The sequence below is a fragment of the Dryobates pubescens genome, chromosome Z (genome assembly GCF_014839835.1).
Source record: "Dryobates pubescens isolate bDryPub1 chromosome Z, bDryPub1.pri, whole genome shotgun sequence".
Taxonomy (NCBI): domain Eukaryota; kingdom Metazoa; phylum Chordata; class Aves; order Piciformes; family Picidae; genus Dryobates; species Dryobates pubescens.
Window position 1 is genome coordinate 75,333,305 of NC_071657.1, and position 18,468 is coordinate 75,351,772.

Consider the following 18,468-nt stretch of genomic DNA (forward strand, 5'->3'; position numbering starts at 1 on the left):
CCATGGGCTGACAGCTTGGCCAGGAGTTTGCTGTGGGGGACGGTGTCAAAGGCCTTGCTGAGGTAGACTACAACTACAGCCTGCCCTGCATCCACCAGGTGGGTCACCTGATCATAGAAGGAGATCAGGTTGGTCAGGCAGGACCTGCCCTTCCTAAACCCATGCTGGCTGGACCTGATCCCTTGGCCATCCTCCAAGTTCTGTGTGACTGCACTCAAGATGACCTGTTCCATAATCTTGCCTGGCACTGAGGTCAGGCTGACAGGCCTGGAATTCCCTGGCTCATCCAACTGGCCCTTCTTGTGGATGGGCACCACGTTGGCCAGCTTCCAGTCGTCTGGGATGTCTCCAGTGAGCCAGGACTGCTGAAAAATGATGGAGAGCGGCTTGGCCAGCACATCTGCCAGCTCTCTCAGCACCCTGGGATGGATCCCATCTGGTCCCATGGACTTGTGGGGATCCAAGTGGCTAAGCAGATCACCAACTACACTCCTTCTGCCAGCTCTGCAGGCCAGCTGTCTGAAAGACATTCTGTCCTGCCAGAAAAAATTGAGGCAGAGAAGTTGTTAAGTAACTCTGCCTTCTCCTCATCCTTTGTTACAACATTCCCCTCCATGTCCACCAAGGAGTGGAGGTTGTCCCTGCCCTTCTTCTTGCTATTAATGTATTTATAGAAGGACTTTTTGTTGTCCTTCACAGCAGAGGCCAGTCTAAGCTCCAAATGTGCTTTTGCCTCCCTAATTTTCTTCCTACAAGACCTAGCAACATCCTTAAACTTTTCATGGGTTGTCTCACCTTTCTTCCAAAGATGATACACCCTCTTTTTTTCCCTTAGTTCTTTTAGAAGTTCATCACCCATCCAGGCTGGCCGTCTGCCCCGGCGGCTCCTCTTCTGGTGCATTGGCACAGCCTGATCCTGTGCCTTCAAGAGTTCCTCCTTGAAGTAGTTCCAGCTCTCCTGGACCCCTTTGTTTCTAAGGGCTGTCTCCCAAGGAACCTTCTGAGTTAGTTCCTTGAGCAACCTGAAGTCTGCCCTCTGGAAGTCCAGAGTGGAGGTCTTCTTGCTGCCCCTCTTAACTTGACCGAATACTGAAAATTCAATTATCTCGTGGTCGCTGGCCCCTAAACAGCCTCCGACCACCACATCACCCACCAGCCCTTCCCTGTTGGTGAAGAGGAGGTCTAGCATAGCCTTACCCCTGGTAGGCTCACTCAGCACCTGGGATAAGAAGCTGTCCTCCGTGCATTCCAAGAACCACCTGGACTGTCTCCTCTCTGCTGTGTTGAGTTCCCAGCAGATGTCAGGCAGGTTGAAGTCGCCCATGAGAACAAGGTCAGGCGATCTTGAGACAGCCTTAAGTTGCCTAAAAAATGCTTCATCAACTTTTTCTTCCTGGTTGGGTGGTCTATAACAGACTGCAACCAGGATGTCAGCCCTGTTAGCCTTCCCTCTATAGGCACTCAACCTGATGATCCCTAATCTCCATCTCAATGGCATCTAGTGCCTCCCTGATGTACAGGGCCACCCCTCCACCCCTTCTTCCCTGCATGTCTTTTCTGAAAAGCCTGTAGCCATCAATTGCAGCACTCCAGTCATGTGAGTCGTCCCACCACGTCTCTGTGATGGCAACTACATCATAACTTTCCTGCTGCAGCAAGGCTTCCTGCTCCTCTTGTTTGTTACCCAAGCTTCGTGCATTAGTGTACATGCACTTCAGCCGGGCTGCTGGTTTCACCTCTGGCTCAAGCTTATCACCCCCAGACTCCTGCCTGGGGGGACTGGTTTCAGCCCCTTCCCCCTTCGAATCTAGTTTAAAACCCTATCTATGAGACCTCCCACACCTCTCAAACCTTTGAACCTTAAGGAAAGGGCTTGGGGAATTAAGAACCTCCCATTGCAAGAGAGCCCAGGTTCAAGCCCACCTGAGGAGCCTGAACATATGTATGTCCATGGGATCTGAGGAAATGCCCCTGCCAGGGTCCTGAAGGAATTGGCTGATGTAGCTGCTAAGCCACTCTTCATCATATTTAAGAACTTGTGGTAGTCAGACCAAGTTCCCAGTGAGTGGGAAAATGGAAACATTATGTTCAGCTTTAAAGTCAGTGAAAACACATTTTATCAGGGCCTGTTGTGACAGGACAAGGGTTAATGGTTAGAAACTAAAAGAAGAAAGAGAGATTTATACTATAAATGAGGAAGAAATGTTTTATAATGAGGGTGGTGAGACAGTGGCATGGGCTGCCAAGAGAAGCTGTGGATACCCTGTGACTGGAAACACTCAACACCAGGTTGGATAGGGCTTTGAGCAACCTGATTTAGTGGAAGATACCCCTGCCCATGGCAAGAGGATTGGATCAGATGATCTTTAACCCAAATCAGTCTGGGATTCTGTGGTTCTACAAAGGGCTTTTTGAAAGCAAGTAGAACTGTTAGAAATACTGAAACAAGCAGTTTCATTTGCAAAGCAAGATGTATTTTTTATCCGTCTAGAAGGTTCAGATATGAGAACAACAACAGCGTAAGACAACCCTTAGGAAAATCCCTTGGCTTTTTTAAACTGCCCATTTTAGGGTTTCTGGGCCAGTCAAGATCAGACAATAGCAATTTTTCCTTTCTTCAAGAAGCTAATCAAGTCATTTTTGGGCCTACCTTAATAAAAATGAAAGGAGAGTAGATCTTTTTGTGAGATCTCTGTGTTGTGGTGTATATGGTGTGTACTATGTAATTACTTTTAAACATTATTATTATATTTATCATGATATTATTGTTGCTTTTATTAGTAATAACATTGTGGATTGTTTGTATTACAAATAGACAAAGATCACACATGAAAGCAATAGGTTGTATCTTCCCAATAGCGTTATGAAGGATATGAGGAGGGCAAGGTTTTATTTAACAGGGTCATGGAAGACGATGTCTCAGTAATCAGGACCTAAGTTAGTGTAGCTATGAGGATGAACAGATATGATGGCATATTGGAGAATTTCCTTATGCAGGAAGAATCAACACACTTAGCTAAACCCTAGAATTGAAGCCTTAAGAAGAGAACCTGGTCAAAAACCTGTACCTTGACAACTGGGACAACACATAGACATTTAAAGATAACTTTAAAGGTAAGGAAAGCAGGCTTGGAAAAAAGAGATTTTAGAGACAGTTCAAAATTCTCTCCTTTCCTCTCCTCTCCTTTCCTCTTAGTGATTTTGTAGACATTGTACTGATGAGACACCTGAATGGACAGAGAGATTAGCAATTTTCTTTGATCATGTTGATATTATACTAGGAGCTGGACATTTAGAAAGATGCAGACTACACCTAAATTCCTCAAGTCTTTTTGAATCTGTTTGTGCCTGACAGCATCCTGAGAGAAAGATTGTATCTGTTTATTTGTGTGATGTATTTGGCTCCTTTTGTTTGTGCTGAGCTTGCTTCTTTGAATGCTTGTGAGTTCTCAGAGTGAAATTACTAATTATTTCATAGGCATCCTTTTCTGCCCTTAATGATTGTAGAGAAGTTTGCTGACAACACCAAGCTGGGTGGAGTGGCTGACACCCCAGAGTGTTGTGCTGCCATTCAGCAAAACTTAGGCTGGAGAGCTGGGCAGGGAGAAACTTAATGAAATTCAACAAGGGAAGTATAGAGTCTTGCACCTGGGAAGGAACAACCCCATGGACCAGTATAGGCTGGGAAATGATCTGCTGGACAGCAGTGAAGAGGAAGAGGACCTGGGGGGTCTTAGTGGATGGGAAGCTAACCATGAGCCAGCAATGCATTCATGTGGTCAAAAAGGCCAAAGCCATTCTGGGGTAGATTAGAAGGGGTGTAGTCAGTAGGTCAAGAGAGGTTCTCCTCCCCTACTCTGCCCTGGTGAGGCCACATCTGGAATATTGTGTCCAGTTCTGGGCCCCTCAGTTCAAGAAGGACCTCAGGGAACTGCTTGAATGAGTCCAGAGCAGAGCCACAAAAATAATGAAGAGAGTGGAACATCTTCCTTATGAGGAGACCCTGAGGGAGCTGGGGCTCTGTAGCTTGGGGGAGACTGAGAGGTGACCTCATTCATGTTTATAAATATGTAAAGAGTGAGTGTCCAGACGATGGAGTCAGGCTCTGCTCAGTGATGCCCAGTGACAGGACAAGTGGCAATGGGTGGAAGCTGAGGCATAGGAAGTTCCACAGAAACAGGAGGGAAAGTTTTCACAGTGAGGGTGACAGAACACTGAAACAGGCTGCCCAAGGGCATTGTGGAGTCTCCCTCTCAGGAGGTATTCCAGCTACCTTGATGCATTAATGTGTGATCTAATATAGGTGATCCTGCTCTGGCTGGGGGGGCCATAATCTTTTGAGGTCCCTTCCAGCCCTTAACATTCTCTGATTGTGTGATTCTGTTATCATCCTTTTCCTTTTTACTACAGAATCCCAGGACGATGGGAGTTGGAAGGGACCTTTTAAGATCATCTAGTCCACTCTGATAAAGCAGGGTCACCCAAAGCAGCTTGATGATGATCGTAATGTCTGTGTGGTTTTGGAATCTCTCCACGGAAGGAGACTCCACAACCTCTCTGGGCAACCTGCTCCACATCTCTGGCACCATCACAGAAAAGAAGTTTCTACTTCTGTTCAGATGGAACCTCATGGGTTCCAGTTTGCCCCTTGTCCTGTCACTGGACATCACTGCAAAGAGTCTGGCCCCATTCTCTTGCTCCCACCCTTTACCTCTTGCCAAGCATTGAGCAGATCCCCTCTCAGGCTAAATATCCCCAGAGGTCTCAGACTTTTAGAATAGAATACATACGTAGATAGAATACATACATAGAATAAACCAGGTTGGAAGAGACCTTCAAGATCATCACGTCCAACCCATCAACCAATCCAACACCACCCAAACAACTAAACCACAGCACCAAGCACCCCATCAAGTCTTCTCCTGAAAACCTCCAGTGATGGCGACTCCACCACCTCCCCAGGCAGCCCATTCCAATGGGCAATCACTCTTTCTGTATAGAACTTTTTCCTAACATCTAGCCTGAACCTCCCCTGGCGCAGCCTGAGACTGTGTCCTCTTGTTCTGGTACTGGCCGCTTGGGAGAAGAGACCAACATCCGCCTGTCTACTTCAGGTAGTTGTAGAGAGTAATAAGGTCACCCCTGAGTCTCCTCTTCTCCAGGCTAAGCAACCCCAGCTCCCTCAGCCTCTCCTCGTAGGGCTTATGTTCCAAACCCCTCACCAACTTTGTTGCTCTTCTCTGGACTCGTTCCAGCAAGTCAACATCCTTCCTAAACTGAGGGGCCCAAAACTGGACAGAGGACTCGAAGTGCAGCCTAACCAGTGCAGTGTACAGGGGCAGAATGACCTCCCTGCTCCTGCTGGCCACACTGTTCTTGATGCAGATCAGGATGCCATTGGCCCTCTTAGCTGCCTGGGCACACTGCAGGCTCATGTTCAGTCTACCGTCAACCAGCACCCCCAGGGTCCCTCTCAGCCTGACTGCTCTCCAGCCACTCTGACCCCAGCTTGTAGCTCTGCATGGGGTTGTTGTGGCCAATGTGCAGAGCCCGGCACTTGGATGTGTTCAATCTCATGCCGTTGGACTCTGCCCATCTGTCCAGCCTGTCGAGGTCCCTCTGCAGAGCCTCTCTACCCTCCAGCAGATCAAATCCTGCCCCCAGCTTGGTGTCGTCAGCAAATTTATTGATGATGGACTCAATGTCCTCGTCCAGATCTTCAATAAAGATGTTAAAGAGCATGGGGCCCAGTACTGATCCCTGGGGCACACCACTAGTGACTGGCCGCCAGCTGGATGTGGCACCATTCACCACCACTCTCTGGGCTCAGCCCTCCAGCCAGTTCCTAACCCATCGCAGTGTGCTCCCATCCAAGCCATGGGCTGACATCTTGGCCAGGAGTTTGCTATGGGGAACGGTGTCAAAGGCCTTGCTGAGGTCCAGGTAGACTACATCCACAGGCCTCCCCACATCCACCAGGTGGGTCACCTGATCATAGAAGGAGATCAGGTTGGTCAGGCAGGACCTGCCCTTCCTAAACCCATGCTGGCTGGACCTGATCCCTTGGTCCTGATCCTGCTGTCCTGTCACAGCTTCCTAGCCTTTGCTGCACTCTCTCCTGTCTTTCTTGAGCTGGGGAGCCCAGAAATGGACACAACTCCAGATAGCTCCTCGATGTTATGTTTAGGTTCTTTCACCCTAATAGATTCCTATTAACTCTTTCCTCATATGAAATTAGTTCCTGGATTGTATCATTATTTTATCCAGTTATGTGCCATAACCTTAACTGCTACAATTCTCATCTCAATTGGAGTGACTTGATTTGAAGCATTATTCAAGATATGATTTTATTCAGGATATTGTAGAATACATTTTTCCTACATGACACATTTTATGTTTGATTCTCAAGTCCATTCTTTATTTTTAACATTACATTTGACTTGTGTAATGCTTTGCAGCATTTTCAGAGAGCTGTTTCCTGAGAAGTACTAATGTAAAACCAAGGAAGAGGAATGTTTGTAGGGATTAGCTTTCTCCTCATGTGATGAGTCACAGAAATGACAGGGCAAAAGGGATTATGTCATTGATGGCATTAAAGATATTTATTGTGTGAAGAGGAATAGGGATGTAGAAGAAAAGGTCATTAAAGACTAACAGAGCTCTTACCATTGTGCAGGACGGATTGGGACTATCAAGTTTGGATTCAGAGAAGATTAATTTCATCACATAATGAATTCAGCAACCTCATTAAATCACTTTATCACAGAAACAGAGGAGAAAGATTACTGACTGTAAGAAGTTTTAAAGTGAATGGGATTCTGTTATTTGTTTAAATTCAGAAGCTAAAGCAAGCAAATTGTACCACCCTAAACAAAATGCCATACTGTGTCTTAGCTCTCCATTGAACTCAAGTCCATTCAAGCTTGTGATCTACAAGTGCTGGTATGGTACTATTCTCACACCAGCAGCAGCTTTCCCCAACTGCAGCCTTCTAATGCAGTGCTCTATTGTGACAATAAAACTGCCTGGCAGTAAAAGACTTTGAGTACTGTCAGGGCCCAGAACTTCAAAGCAGTCACATCCAGGTGGTCTGGAAGCCAACAGAGGGAAAGAGAGAGCAGAAGAACCAGCCAGCCAATAAAACAACCACCAAAACTGGATATTTCTGCTAAATTCAGGGCTACTACATGCAAAGCTTGATTTATGCTGAAACATTCTTACAGTAGTGCATGGTACCTGCTTCAACATTTCTTATCCTTGCAGCAAATAATCTATTTATTAGAAGTCATTCTAAAAGATGTCTTGCTAGAGGGGAAAGGGGATCTGATTGTCTTTGTTTCTTTTTCTACATTTGTGTGTGTGTGTGAGAGAGTTTCAGTTGCAGCAGTGAAAAATAGTTTATTAATCTAGAAAGAGGGATTCATCATTATACTTCTGCTATACTGTGCAACATGATTTCATCCTCTAGAACATAGCCACATCAGAAACACCAGTATACAATTACTTAATAAAAAAGTTTATAGGCCACTTTTATCCCAGTTTGGTAGTGAAAACATGAGTTGCCCAATTAAGCAGAGTTGAGACATTGACATTTTTTTTTTCCTAGGATGACATGTATGCCTTGAAGAAAATCAGTATTTACTGCAGTAATTATCATTTTCTGCTGGGCTGTTTTAAAACTGATCTCAAAATAATTCAGTCCTAAAGTTTAGGAATTTGTGTTAAGCGTTGCCATCTGCATGTACAGCTACTGTGGGTGCAAGATAAGCAGACTGGCAGGTAAGGTATTATGCAGTATCACATTTAAACTAGGTGGTTATGTTATTAGTATTAGTACTTTCTGAAATTGCATGCCTTTTTAAAATAAAATGGATTATGGTATTACTTGTCCTCTTTTAGCAGATGTATTTAACGTTTTAGTTATGAAATATTTGATGGGAGAGCTCACTGGGGAGATTCTTGGCACTTGAAATCAAGTTCACTTGTAAGGTGGAGAAGGAATTTTAATAATTGCAGGAAAGGTAATTTGATACATTCTTAGCAATAAGTAAGCCTATGACAGCATACTTATTGCCACAAATCAGACTAAAGGCTCTGTTCATGAATGAATCATGTCCCGTTTACCCTCCATGTAGCGTTAAGTTTAATGGAAATATCTTGTCATGTGTCTTTTGTGTAGCGTGTTTCAACATCACACTCAGTCCTCTGTGGCTTAAACATGTAAAAATACCTTTTTATAAAATTGTGAAAAGAACAGGCAAAAAGGAAAAAAAAAAAGAAACAAAAAGAACCATGAATAAAATAGAAAGAAAACTTCAAACAAGTTTGTAGAACTTCTCTTTCCTGGTTTTTTTTTCTTTTTTATGGTTTTCAATTCCCAGCATTAATTTAATCCAGGAAACTAGGAGAAAACTTACATGATGTTGGGCAGCTGCAGGAACTGAACAGGCTGAGATGGAGGAAGAAAAGGACCCTCTTTCTGTCTCCTGGTCATAACTCAATATGTTTTGCTTTGTTTAAATATTATGTCCTGATTTTAAGTTGTCTTTCTCTTTTTCTCTTTTTCTCTTTTTCTGTATTCTTTTCTTTTTACTTTTCTTTTTCTTTCTCTTTTTCTTTTTCTCTTTCTTTTTCTTTTTTTTTTTAATTTTCTTTTTCTTTTTTCTTTTTCTTTTTTCTTTTTCTTTTTCTTTTTTTCTTTTTCTTTTTCTTTTTCTTTTTCTTCTTTTTCTTTTTCTTTTTCTTTTTCTTTTTCTTTCTCTTTTTGCTTTTCTTTTTCTTTTTCTTATTCTTTTTCTTTTTCCTTTTTTCTTGTTTTAATTTTTCCTTTTCCTTTTCCTTTTTTTCCTTTTCCTTTTCCTTTTTTTCCTTTTCTTTTTCCTTTTTTTCCTTTTCCTTTTCAGTTTCCTTTTCTTTTTCTCTTTTTTTTTCCTTTTCCGTTTCCTTTTTTTCCTAGATAGCTGGCTTCCATACTTGTTGAATTCATAATCTGGGACAAGGCCCTGTTGTTTTAAAATCTGGAATATGTACAAAATAACAACATTTTCATGGCATGATCACTATGGGACTTTATGAACCAACAACAGAAGACCACATTATTTTCTAAGCAGCAAATAACCTCCATATGTGAATTTATCTTCCCCATTTCCATATCAGCTCTTTTATCCTCCATGTTGCTTTTCTTTTGTGTTCCTTCCAGACTGGACCCCTTCTGCCCCAGAGGGGTCCTCTACCTGCCATTTGCATCTGGACCATAAATATTTTATATAGCCCACAATGCTTTATGCATATTTTAACTGAACAATACCCATTTTGTAAATTGTCTGTCAGTGTGATGTATGCCTGGTTATGGCCATGAAAAATGTGTTCAGTATTGCAATAATATCAAAATATCAATTGTCTCTCCAAATTTGGTCAATTTTTTCCTGCCCAGTGTTAACAAAGTGAAAACTGTCTAGAATTTCTGAAGCCAGCTTCTGAGGAGATGTGACAAAACTGTGTGGGTTTCTAGGAGCCTGCATAAATATGCATGGCTTTTCTGCTGAGTCTTACTGGCAACCAGACCAGGCGGGTCTCATTAGCTCCAACTCAGGAGGATAAAAGGTAGATATCCAAAATGAACTTATCTCTGCTTGCTGTGACAAGAGGTTTAAAAGCTCAGACTGTGCTTAATATTTGTAAGCAAGGCTCCAGGAAACAGCACACACTGTTGAAAATAAATATCGACTCTTCCATAGCTATTTAGCAATTCTTATGTCCATATTGTATTTCAAGCACACAATTTGGATTATTTTATTTTTTTTTTCACACAGTTTTACTTTAAGGTCTAGCAAAATCATACTAAACAGGATTAGGTCATTGAAAATAAGTGGTCTGCTGGTTTGAGAAGCATTGGGTGTTACTAAACACTTCAGTCATGCATCAATAAATGTTTTCTTCTTATGATTGCCATCACTGTGTGAATATATTCCTGTTTCTGAAGTAAGTGGTGGAAATGGTAGGATCTCGGGTCCTAAATTGCATCTTTTAGGAAGGAAATAAAAGGTAAGGCTTTCAGTCAGGTTTTTACCATGTGTTCTAGCTGTTGGAGCAGTTCAGGTAGAGCTTTTCTGCTGTTTCATTCTGAGATTTATTAGTGCAGGTTGTGAAAGGGACAACTTGATAAACAAGATCCAGAGCCATATGGAGAACTCCACTCCTATTTAAAAAAAAAATCTGCTAGAAGACATCCATGAGGAATGAATCCCTGAAGACTGGCATTACCCACTCTTTAAACATCTTCCCACACTCAGTTAAAAAAAAAAAAAGAAAAAAAAAAAAAGGAAAAGAAAAAACACCATTCAAAATCCCTCAGAAAATTAACAAAAGAGAAAATAATTGCTCTAGTTGTGCATGGACATTTCTCTGCTCTCAGTCAGAGGAATATGGTTGTGATTTTTGTGTGGTTGATAGTATGTTTGACTTTCATTATTTATGAGGAGAGGAGACTCGGGGAGAGGAGACTCGGGGAGAGGAGAGGAGACTCGGGGAGAGGAGAGGAGACTCGAGGAGAGGAGACTCGGGGAGAGGAGAGGAGAGGAGAGGAGACTCGGGGAGAGAGGAGACTCGGGGAGAGGAGAGGAGACTCGAGGAGAGGGGAGGGGAGGGAAGGGGAGGGGAGGGGAGGGGAGGGGAGGGGAGAGGAGGACCCCCAAAACCATCCAACCAAAAAAATCAAAACCCAACCCACAAACAAACCCCACCCAAACCCCCCAAACAGTCCTTTCACATTGTCTTAATTGAATTTAGATCAATTTCACGTAGCCCTGTGCCTACACCAACAGTCTGTTGATAGGGAGTTATAAACCTCCCAAAACTTGCCAATTAGCATAAAAGCATTATCTTTCTCCTGCCTGAATGGTGTGTCCTTCTTATATTGCTGTGTTTAAAACAAATATGATACGAAGATAATTTTATACTCTGTGCCTTTACTCCACCACACATACCTGTGTTCTTCTTGGTATTAAATTTGTGGTGAAAAGTCACCACGTTGTTATGTGGGTGCTCATAGTGCATTTTTATGTGCATTGATTAATTTTACGTTCTTTATGCCATAAATCAAGGTAATAAGGAGAATTTTCAAATGTGCCACTGCAAATATATCTTTCACATTGCCTTTGTTCTATTTATAACCTTGTTTTTCTGTACATAAAGCGTTCTTATATACTGTAGAGTAGCTGATGTATAGTAATGGGTGTAGAGCTGTAAAAGTCTCTCTTGGCACTCTTAACATGGTCAGATTATTACTGTGTTCTCCGATTCAGCTAGATGTGTTCAAGGATCTTCTCTGGTCTGAAAGGTCAGCTGCTTTTAGTTGTGCACTGGTAGAATACTAATACTGTCCTTATTCAAATTACCTGCTACAGTACTTATTAAATTGATGGCCTTGTGCTCTAATTTAATACTGTCGTTGTTCAGAGGCAGGTCGCAGCTGCACTCTGAGCTGAATTAGGTGGTGCTGAGGCAAAGTTCAAGCAGAAACCATAGTTTTGGGCTGCATTTTTTCCACTAAATTAGCAGTCAGATGCAGTGTATAATTAATTAGCACAAACCAGGGAAAGCTTGTCATTTAATAAGCCTTTTTTATTTCCACATTACACAAACAGTGGGAATTGATCCATTAAGTGCCTAGCTATTAATGCTGTTTAATGTATGTCTGGTTGTTAAATTGAGATGTCTAGTTACATACGTTCAGTATTTAAGAGCTCCTCACAGATTGTTCGGTGTTTGCTGAGATTTTAAGTCATGTTCTGCAAATCAATAATGGCTTCATTAATGATTTTGAGCATTGCTGGTTCAGATAAACGGATCTGAACCGCACAGAAAAGAAATAGTGTCTGTAATTGCAGCAGCCAAGACACTGTGGTATTTATTTTGTTGTCCTAAATATTAACTATTCCACTTACATCATGCTGCTTATACTCTACATTACAGCCTTCCTTTTTCCCTGTAATCCTTGTTCATAATTGCCTAAGGCATTGTATAACTTTATCTCTTCAGAGTCCTACGTGGTATTAAATGTGCAGAATAATACATTTCAACAACCCCTTCAAGATGTCTGCAGGAGCACAGAGGATTGTTGTCCTTAAGAAAAAGGGCAGTATTTGAATCACCCATATTTCTTGATAACTCTATTTCTGCACTAGAAATAGCTGTGTTCGGCTTACTCTTACAATATTCTAGAATATAAAGGTTTTAGCACTCCATATATACTATAAGCAATGTGTTTCTAGAAGAAATGTATATTGGCAGTGAGTCATTAAACTAAGTGCCAAATATAATACAAAATCTTGTCGGGTTTGCTCCAGTATGTTTATTCCATGTGGAAAGTGGGGAAACAGGTTTTTCTTTATATATATATATGTATATATGTATATGTATATATATTGGGGTTCTCTAGGCGGAACACAGTCATTTGGCTTATTTGAAACAAATGACTCAAAATGAACCTAAACTAAGGGTTGAAAAAACAGAGACTGCTCTCCAACATTTCTGCCTGGTGAAGGCAACGTGCTTGCCACATCAGAGATAAATACTGTACCCCTTCACAGTCTCTCTCCTCTGCATCTTGCTTGATTCTGCAGTTTCTCCAACAGATCCCTGTCTGTTTTGTCTGGGTCTTCCACAAGCATTTCAAATATTCCTGTGCTGCTGTAGCAGAGTTAGCCTATTTAACACGCATCTCTAATTGTAGCCATAATGAAAACTTCCAAGCAGGTAAAACTCAAAGAGCAGCTTGTTTTTTCATTTTCCTTTTTTTTCTTTTTCTCTGCAAAAGCATAGAATTCTGTCATGTGTGCAAGACCCATCTTACATGTGTTTTTAGACATCAGTGGAAGAACACAGAGTTCAGAGGCAGACCCGCAGGCTGATGAATCACCACCACGTCTGCTCCTCTATGTGTCACCAGTGATAGAGGTCTATGGAGAGGGAGGAGAGCGAAGCATCAGGAGAGAGGGAGCCAAAGAAGAGTTCTGTGTGCCTGAAAATAAATTAAATGGGCTTGAGGTTTGCATGCTTTTGTTTGCAAAAATGCAAAACTTAAATTAACTGAGGACACAAACACATTTTCTGAACAATACTTTAAGTTTATTAACATTAAATGGATTTGTTTGGACAAAATAACTCATTGTGTTGATGGTGGTTGGAAATGATTAGCTGTCATTTCCTAGTTATTGTAACCAAAGTTTTCTCATGCATCAAGTGTCAAGAGCGGCATCATAGGTGTTGGTCTCTTCTCCCTAGTATGACGTGATAAAATTAGAAGTGGCCTTGAGTTCTACCAGGGGAGGTTTAAGTTGGATTTTAGGAAAAAATACTGAAAGATTGGTCAGGCATTGCAACAGGCTGTCCAGGGATGTGGTGGACTGACCATCCCTGGAGGCATTCAAAAACTTGTGTAGTCATGGCACTCCAGGAAATGGTTTAATGGCCAAGCTGGTGTTGGGTTGATCGTCGGACTCCATGATCTTAGAGTTCTTTTCCAAAGAAAGTGATTCTGTGGTCTTTCACTCACTTGTAAGACACCACAGAGAATATACACACATATATAGAATAAACCAGGTTGGAAGAGACCTTCAAGATCATCGCGTCCAACCCATCAACCAATCCAACACCACCTAAACAACTAACCCACGGCACCAAGCACCCCATCAAGTCTTCTCCTGAAAACGTCCAATGATGATGACTCCACCACCTCCTCAGGCAGCCCATTCCAATGGGCAATCACTCTCTCTGTGTAGAACTTCTTCCTAACATCCAGCCTGAACCTCCCCTGGCGCAGCCTGAGACTGTGTCAGATTATTTCTGTACTGTGGGCTGGCAGTGTGATCACCAAGTAAGGAAGGGGAGTTCCTACCTAAGAACAGAAAAATGGATCTAATAATCTCCAGACTGATCATTGTTCCTCTCAGTACATTAGGCAAGCTGCTCCTTTGTGCACCAACCTCTCACTGAACACCTGTTTGATGGCATAAATTAAGATTGATATGTGGGATTAGGTCACATCCTCAGAAAATTTAAAGGCTTCCAAGCAAACTGAAAACTGAATAACATTCTTCATGCCTATGTATAATAAAAGGCTCAAATGAGATAAATTGAAGGATCTGACAATGCTGTTGGTGCTCTGTTGTTTCCATCTGGCTACTAAACCAGCAAGATAGCAATACATTCGTATACAGGGTGAAGGCCTATGTGCTGAGCTAGAGATTTCATTTTCAATATATATATATATATATTTTTTTTTCTCAACAAAAAGAAAGTATACATATTTCATATGTCCCGGTTTTAAAGCTTTTTGCAATGTTTGTGATAAAATGTACTGCAGATTTGCATGTTCAAAAACATCCTTGACAGCTATGGAAATTGTGTAGTTTGACAACTCCTCATCTTAGCTAAGTCAAACAAACAAGGCCAAGTTGACTGAAGTTTAAAATCTTCCCTAATCCTGGGGATGTGATGGCAGCTTGTTTGCTCTGGCATCCAAAAGCTACAGTGTTGTCAAAAAATTTAACAAAGCTGAGGTAGCTTTGACTGAACTGACCTCAAATATGATGTGAACAGCTGTGTGGAGAGGGACGGGAGGTTGCGGAGGGATGCTGTCTGCACGCTCGTTTGATCTTCAGTCAGCATTATGTGTAAGCACAGTATTTAGATGCCTGAGAAGATGATAAGTCATCAGTTATGAAAGGGAATAAGAGCATTCTGTATTTTTATACTGTCTGTTTGCTCTGGCACTGGATGAGGGTCTCACTGTGGTGGGCACTGTGCAGAGGCAGAACAAATGACGTGTGTGTAAAGATTAAAGACTTCTTTATCCAAAGCTAGACAAATCATGCTGTCTTTGACTGACTCAAGGAGGGTTGTGGTTCCTCTTGTCATCTGTCTGATTTGTGGTATTTGATAATCACACTCAAGAACTGAGGTGGCAAGGCCTCTTTCATAGGGAAGCTATGTATGCTACAGGAAGAAATGGTATTTCCTGGAAGCCTATGCACTTTATATCAGAGAGGTTGTGTGCTTGCACAACATCTCTCATCTCTGAGGGCCAATTAGAGGCTTCTTTACAGAGTGTGATCAGTCAAGCCCAATCTCCAACAGCAACTTGAGCTTTTTCATATCAGCTAGCCAGCAAATTGTTTCAGTCTAGAGATCACAGTTCAGTGTTTCTGTGCTTAATGACAGTAGGGGAAGACCTGGTTTTGAGTCTTTGTGCTATGTGGCACCCAAATCAATGTTACCCAGGTGATGTGTTGCAGTAGAATCACTCTTATAAGGTGAGGAACACTCACGAGGAACACTTACATGTGCTTTCTTTGAGCAAAAGCTACTGCCTCTGTCACTTGATCTCCCCATTACACCCCAGACACAAGTTCCTCTTTAATGATAGTATTAGCATTTATTTGGCTTTTGTCATAAAGAATGACATATTTATATAACATTTCAGTTCAGCAACTGGAGCGAAGAGATTAAAAACAGACTAATGCTGCACTGTGAAACAGCTGCCTTTGACATATTCTCCCCCGTCTGCTTCACAGGTGTGGAAAATGTGCAAGGCTGTTGAAGATGCCTGGGGTGAGGATTCAGGATGCTGAGCTCTCAGGTGGGCCCTGTGTATAATGATGTAGGACAGAGAAGGGACCGTCACCAGAGACATGCCCTCAAGGGATGCTTCGCCAAGCCTAGCAGGATGGAGGGAGGATGGCAGGTAAAATGACAGAGAGCTGAGCAGGAGCTGTACAGCCTGGAGGTGCAGGGTGTATCTACTCCAGAGTATTTCCTTGAGAGACGTCATATTATAACTATGAGTAAAAGCGGGGATTTGGCTTATGGGGCCATAGTGATGGATTTAATTTCCTGTTTTAGAGGCGTTGTGGATAGTGAACACAGTGCAGAGAATAACGCAACTTTGCAAATGGTATGAGTGTTTTGAGGAAAGATTTTCTTTCTTTTTTTTTTTTTTCATTAGAATTGAAAGTGAAGGGCAACATTTTTATCCTAGATTCTCTTGTGATAACCTGCACTCCCAACATAAATAAGTTCATGAAGAAATCCTTGAGAGAAAAGAAAATGAGAAGGTAAGCGACATGCATTATTTGCAATTCTTCTGAATTTTGTGGGGGTTTTTTGGCAGGCTTGGTGAACTGTTTGGTTTTAATTCTTCTGACTGAACTGACCATAGCATGGTACCATCTGAGTAATTCCTGAAAGATTGTTTATTCATTTTAGTTTGGTGTGGTGTCCCTTGCAGCTCACAGTGATATGAAAAGCCATGTTTACTCTACCCTTGTGCAGCTGAGAGCCTAACGGAAGTGTTTTGCCTTTCCAAAGTCACTCTGTGGGTTCAGTTAGGATGCCAGCCTTGTTGAGCATGCTGACAGGAGCTGTTTAATCTTCTAGGTCAGTGGAAGCAAACCTTTAACAGCTGGAGACTTCAGATCAAAATTTTTAAGAGATTTGAGATGCACGTATGCGTTCTCAACAGGTTGCACCTGAGTGCACGAAATCCATTGCACACCTCGCTGAAGGCACGGAAGTAATTGCAGAAGGAAAGATTGCATCTCAAGGTTTGATAATATCCTCATTTTAGCAAGGATGTTTTTTGCTTAAATTCCCTGGGGTTTCATTCCTGCTTGAAGTCCCCTCCCCTAAGCCTAGGGAAGGTCCTTCTTTACTCTCAGTGAATGGCAGAGAAACACCAGCTGCTGGAGGAGAGTTCAGATTACCTTGGGTGTTTCTTTAATTGTGCACATATTTAATACCACTGGAAAACCTGCTGTTTTACAAATAACTTGTCCCAGACTGAATTATCTGGAAAAACCTGTTATTTTTCATAAAAGTAAGCAAGATTAACTTTTTCATTATTCTGACCATCTTTGGCAGATGGCTTGGGAATCTGCAATAGGTATTTCTGTTTTCTAATAATTAAAGTCTTGAATAACTTTTGTTTTATTCACTTTTTAGAAATTGTTTAATCAATAATATTTTAATTCTGTTTGGACTCTAATAATGTTGCAGAGTTAAAACTTGGCTACAGGGCTGCCAAACCCCAAAGTCATGCACAACTGAAGACTAAAAAAAACCCAAAAAAAACCCAAAGTGATAAAAATGGAACAAAACAACAGAGGAGGGTATAAATCAGAACTAAGTACCAGAGTTGTTATAAGCACTTTATTCATGATCAATTCATATGTTCATTCGTATCACATAGAGCTGCTACATGAACAGAGATCCAAACTCAGTCTGTAGCACTCAGTACATAAAAGGCAGCTAAATCTGCCTGTATAAATCGCACTGATGTTGCACTCTGTCACAAAGCAAGTATTTTGCATAATTAGCCTGGATACTCAGCCACATTTTCCAGGAGCCAGCTAGTTCACTGCCCTCACTGAAATAGGATGACACCCACTATAATAGGAGCTCCTGGCTGCTTAGCAGTCTTTGTAATTAGGCCTTTTATTTAATTGCCTAAGTATGGATTCAGAAGCCTAATTTTAGGCTTTTTTTTTTTTTCTCCCTATTTTATTCTTAGTATCTTATTAGTTAGTACAGTGATGTTGATCTGAATAGCCATTCTTTTCTCTCTACAACTTATGCTTTTCTAATATTTCATCTCCAAGTACTCTCTGCACTAGAATGTCACTGCTTCTTGCAAAAGAGAAATAAATAATACACAGTCCAGCCATCTACACTGAAGCTGAAATATTTAAATCATTACATCATGTAGCTATGCTAAACTGTCCAGGACCAGCTTTTGGTCCAATTTTGTAATTGTCAGCTTTCCTGGCTGTTTATTCTGTGCTAAGTACTGCAAATAGTCCAATTCTTTATTGTGATCTTTGAGTTTTGTTGAAATACGTCTATTCCTTTTTAGAATAAAACTGGGTGTTACACAGGCTTTGGGCTTGTATGTAGCTATGAGAATATTAATTAGTGTTGAAACGAACTGTATTTCCTGTTCCTCTCTATGTAGCTTTGCTGATTGCTCCTTGTGAAGCTCTACCAGCAAATAATCTCTAAAACTGATTTGTACAGAAAAAAATGGGATTAATAAAGTTCTTGCTCCAAGGTGGATACTCACACACAGTGGGGTCAGAGAGTGTATGTCTTTTTCTTGGATGTTCCCCTTGTATAGCATTTTGGGTGCTGGCTGGATCTGCAGGCAAAATTCTGAACTTAATGATTGAGTGCGACAAAATATTTGTTGTCACAAACTGAGATGATTCAAGGAATTCTGTTCTAAAATAAATTAAAGAAAGCACCTTGCCCAAGTCAAACCTCAGACTTTTCTTGATAATGTAGAGGAATTTTCCAACTTCCTACATATTTAAGTAGGCAGACTCACTGGTTTCTTTTATTGTTCCAGACGTTTTTGGAGATGGTCTTAGATGTGGCCGAAGAATGTTAGTTAGGTCTAAATTTCTGTGTGGA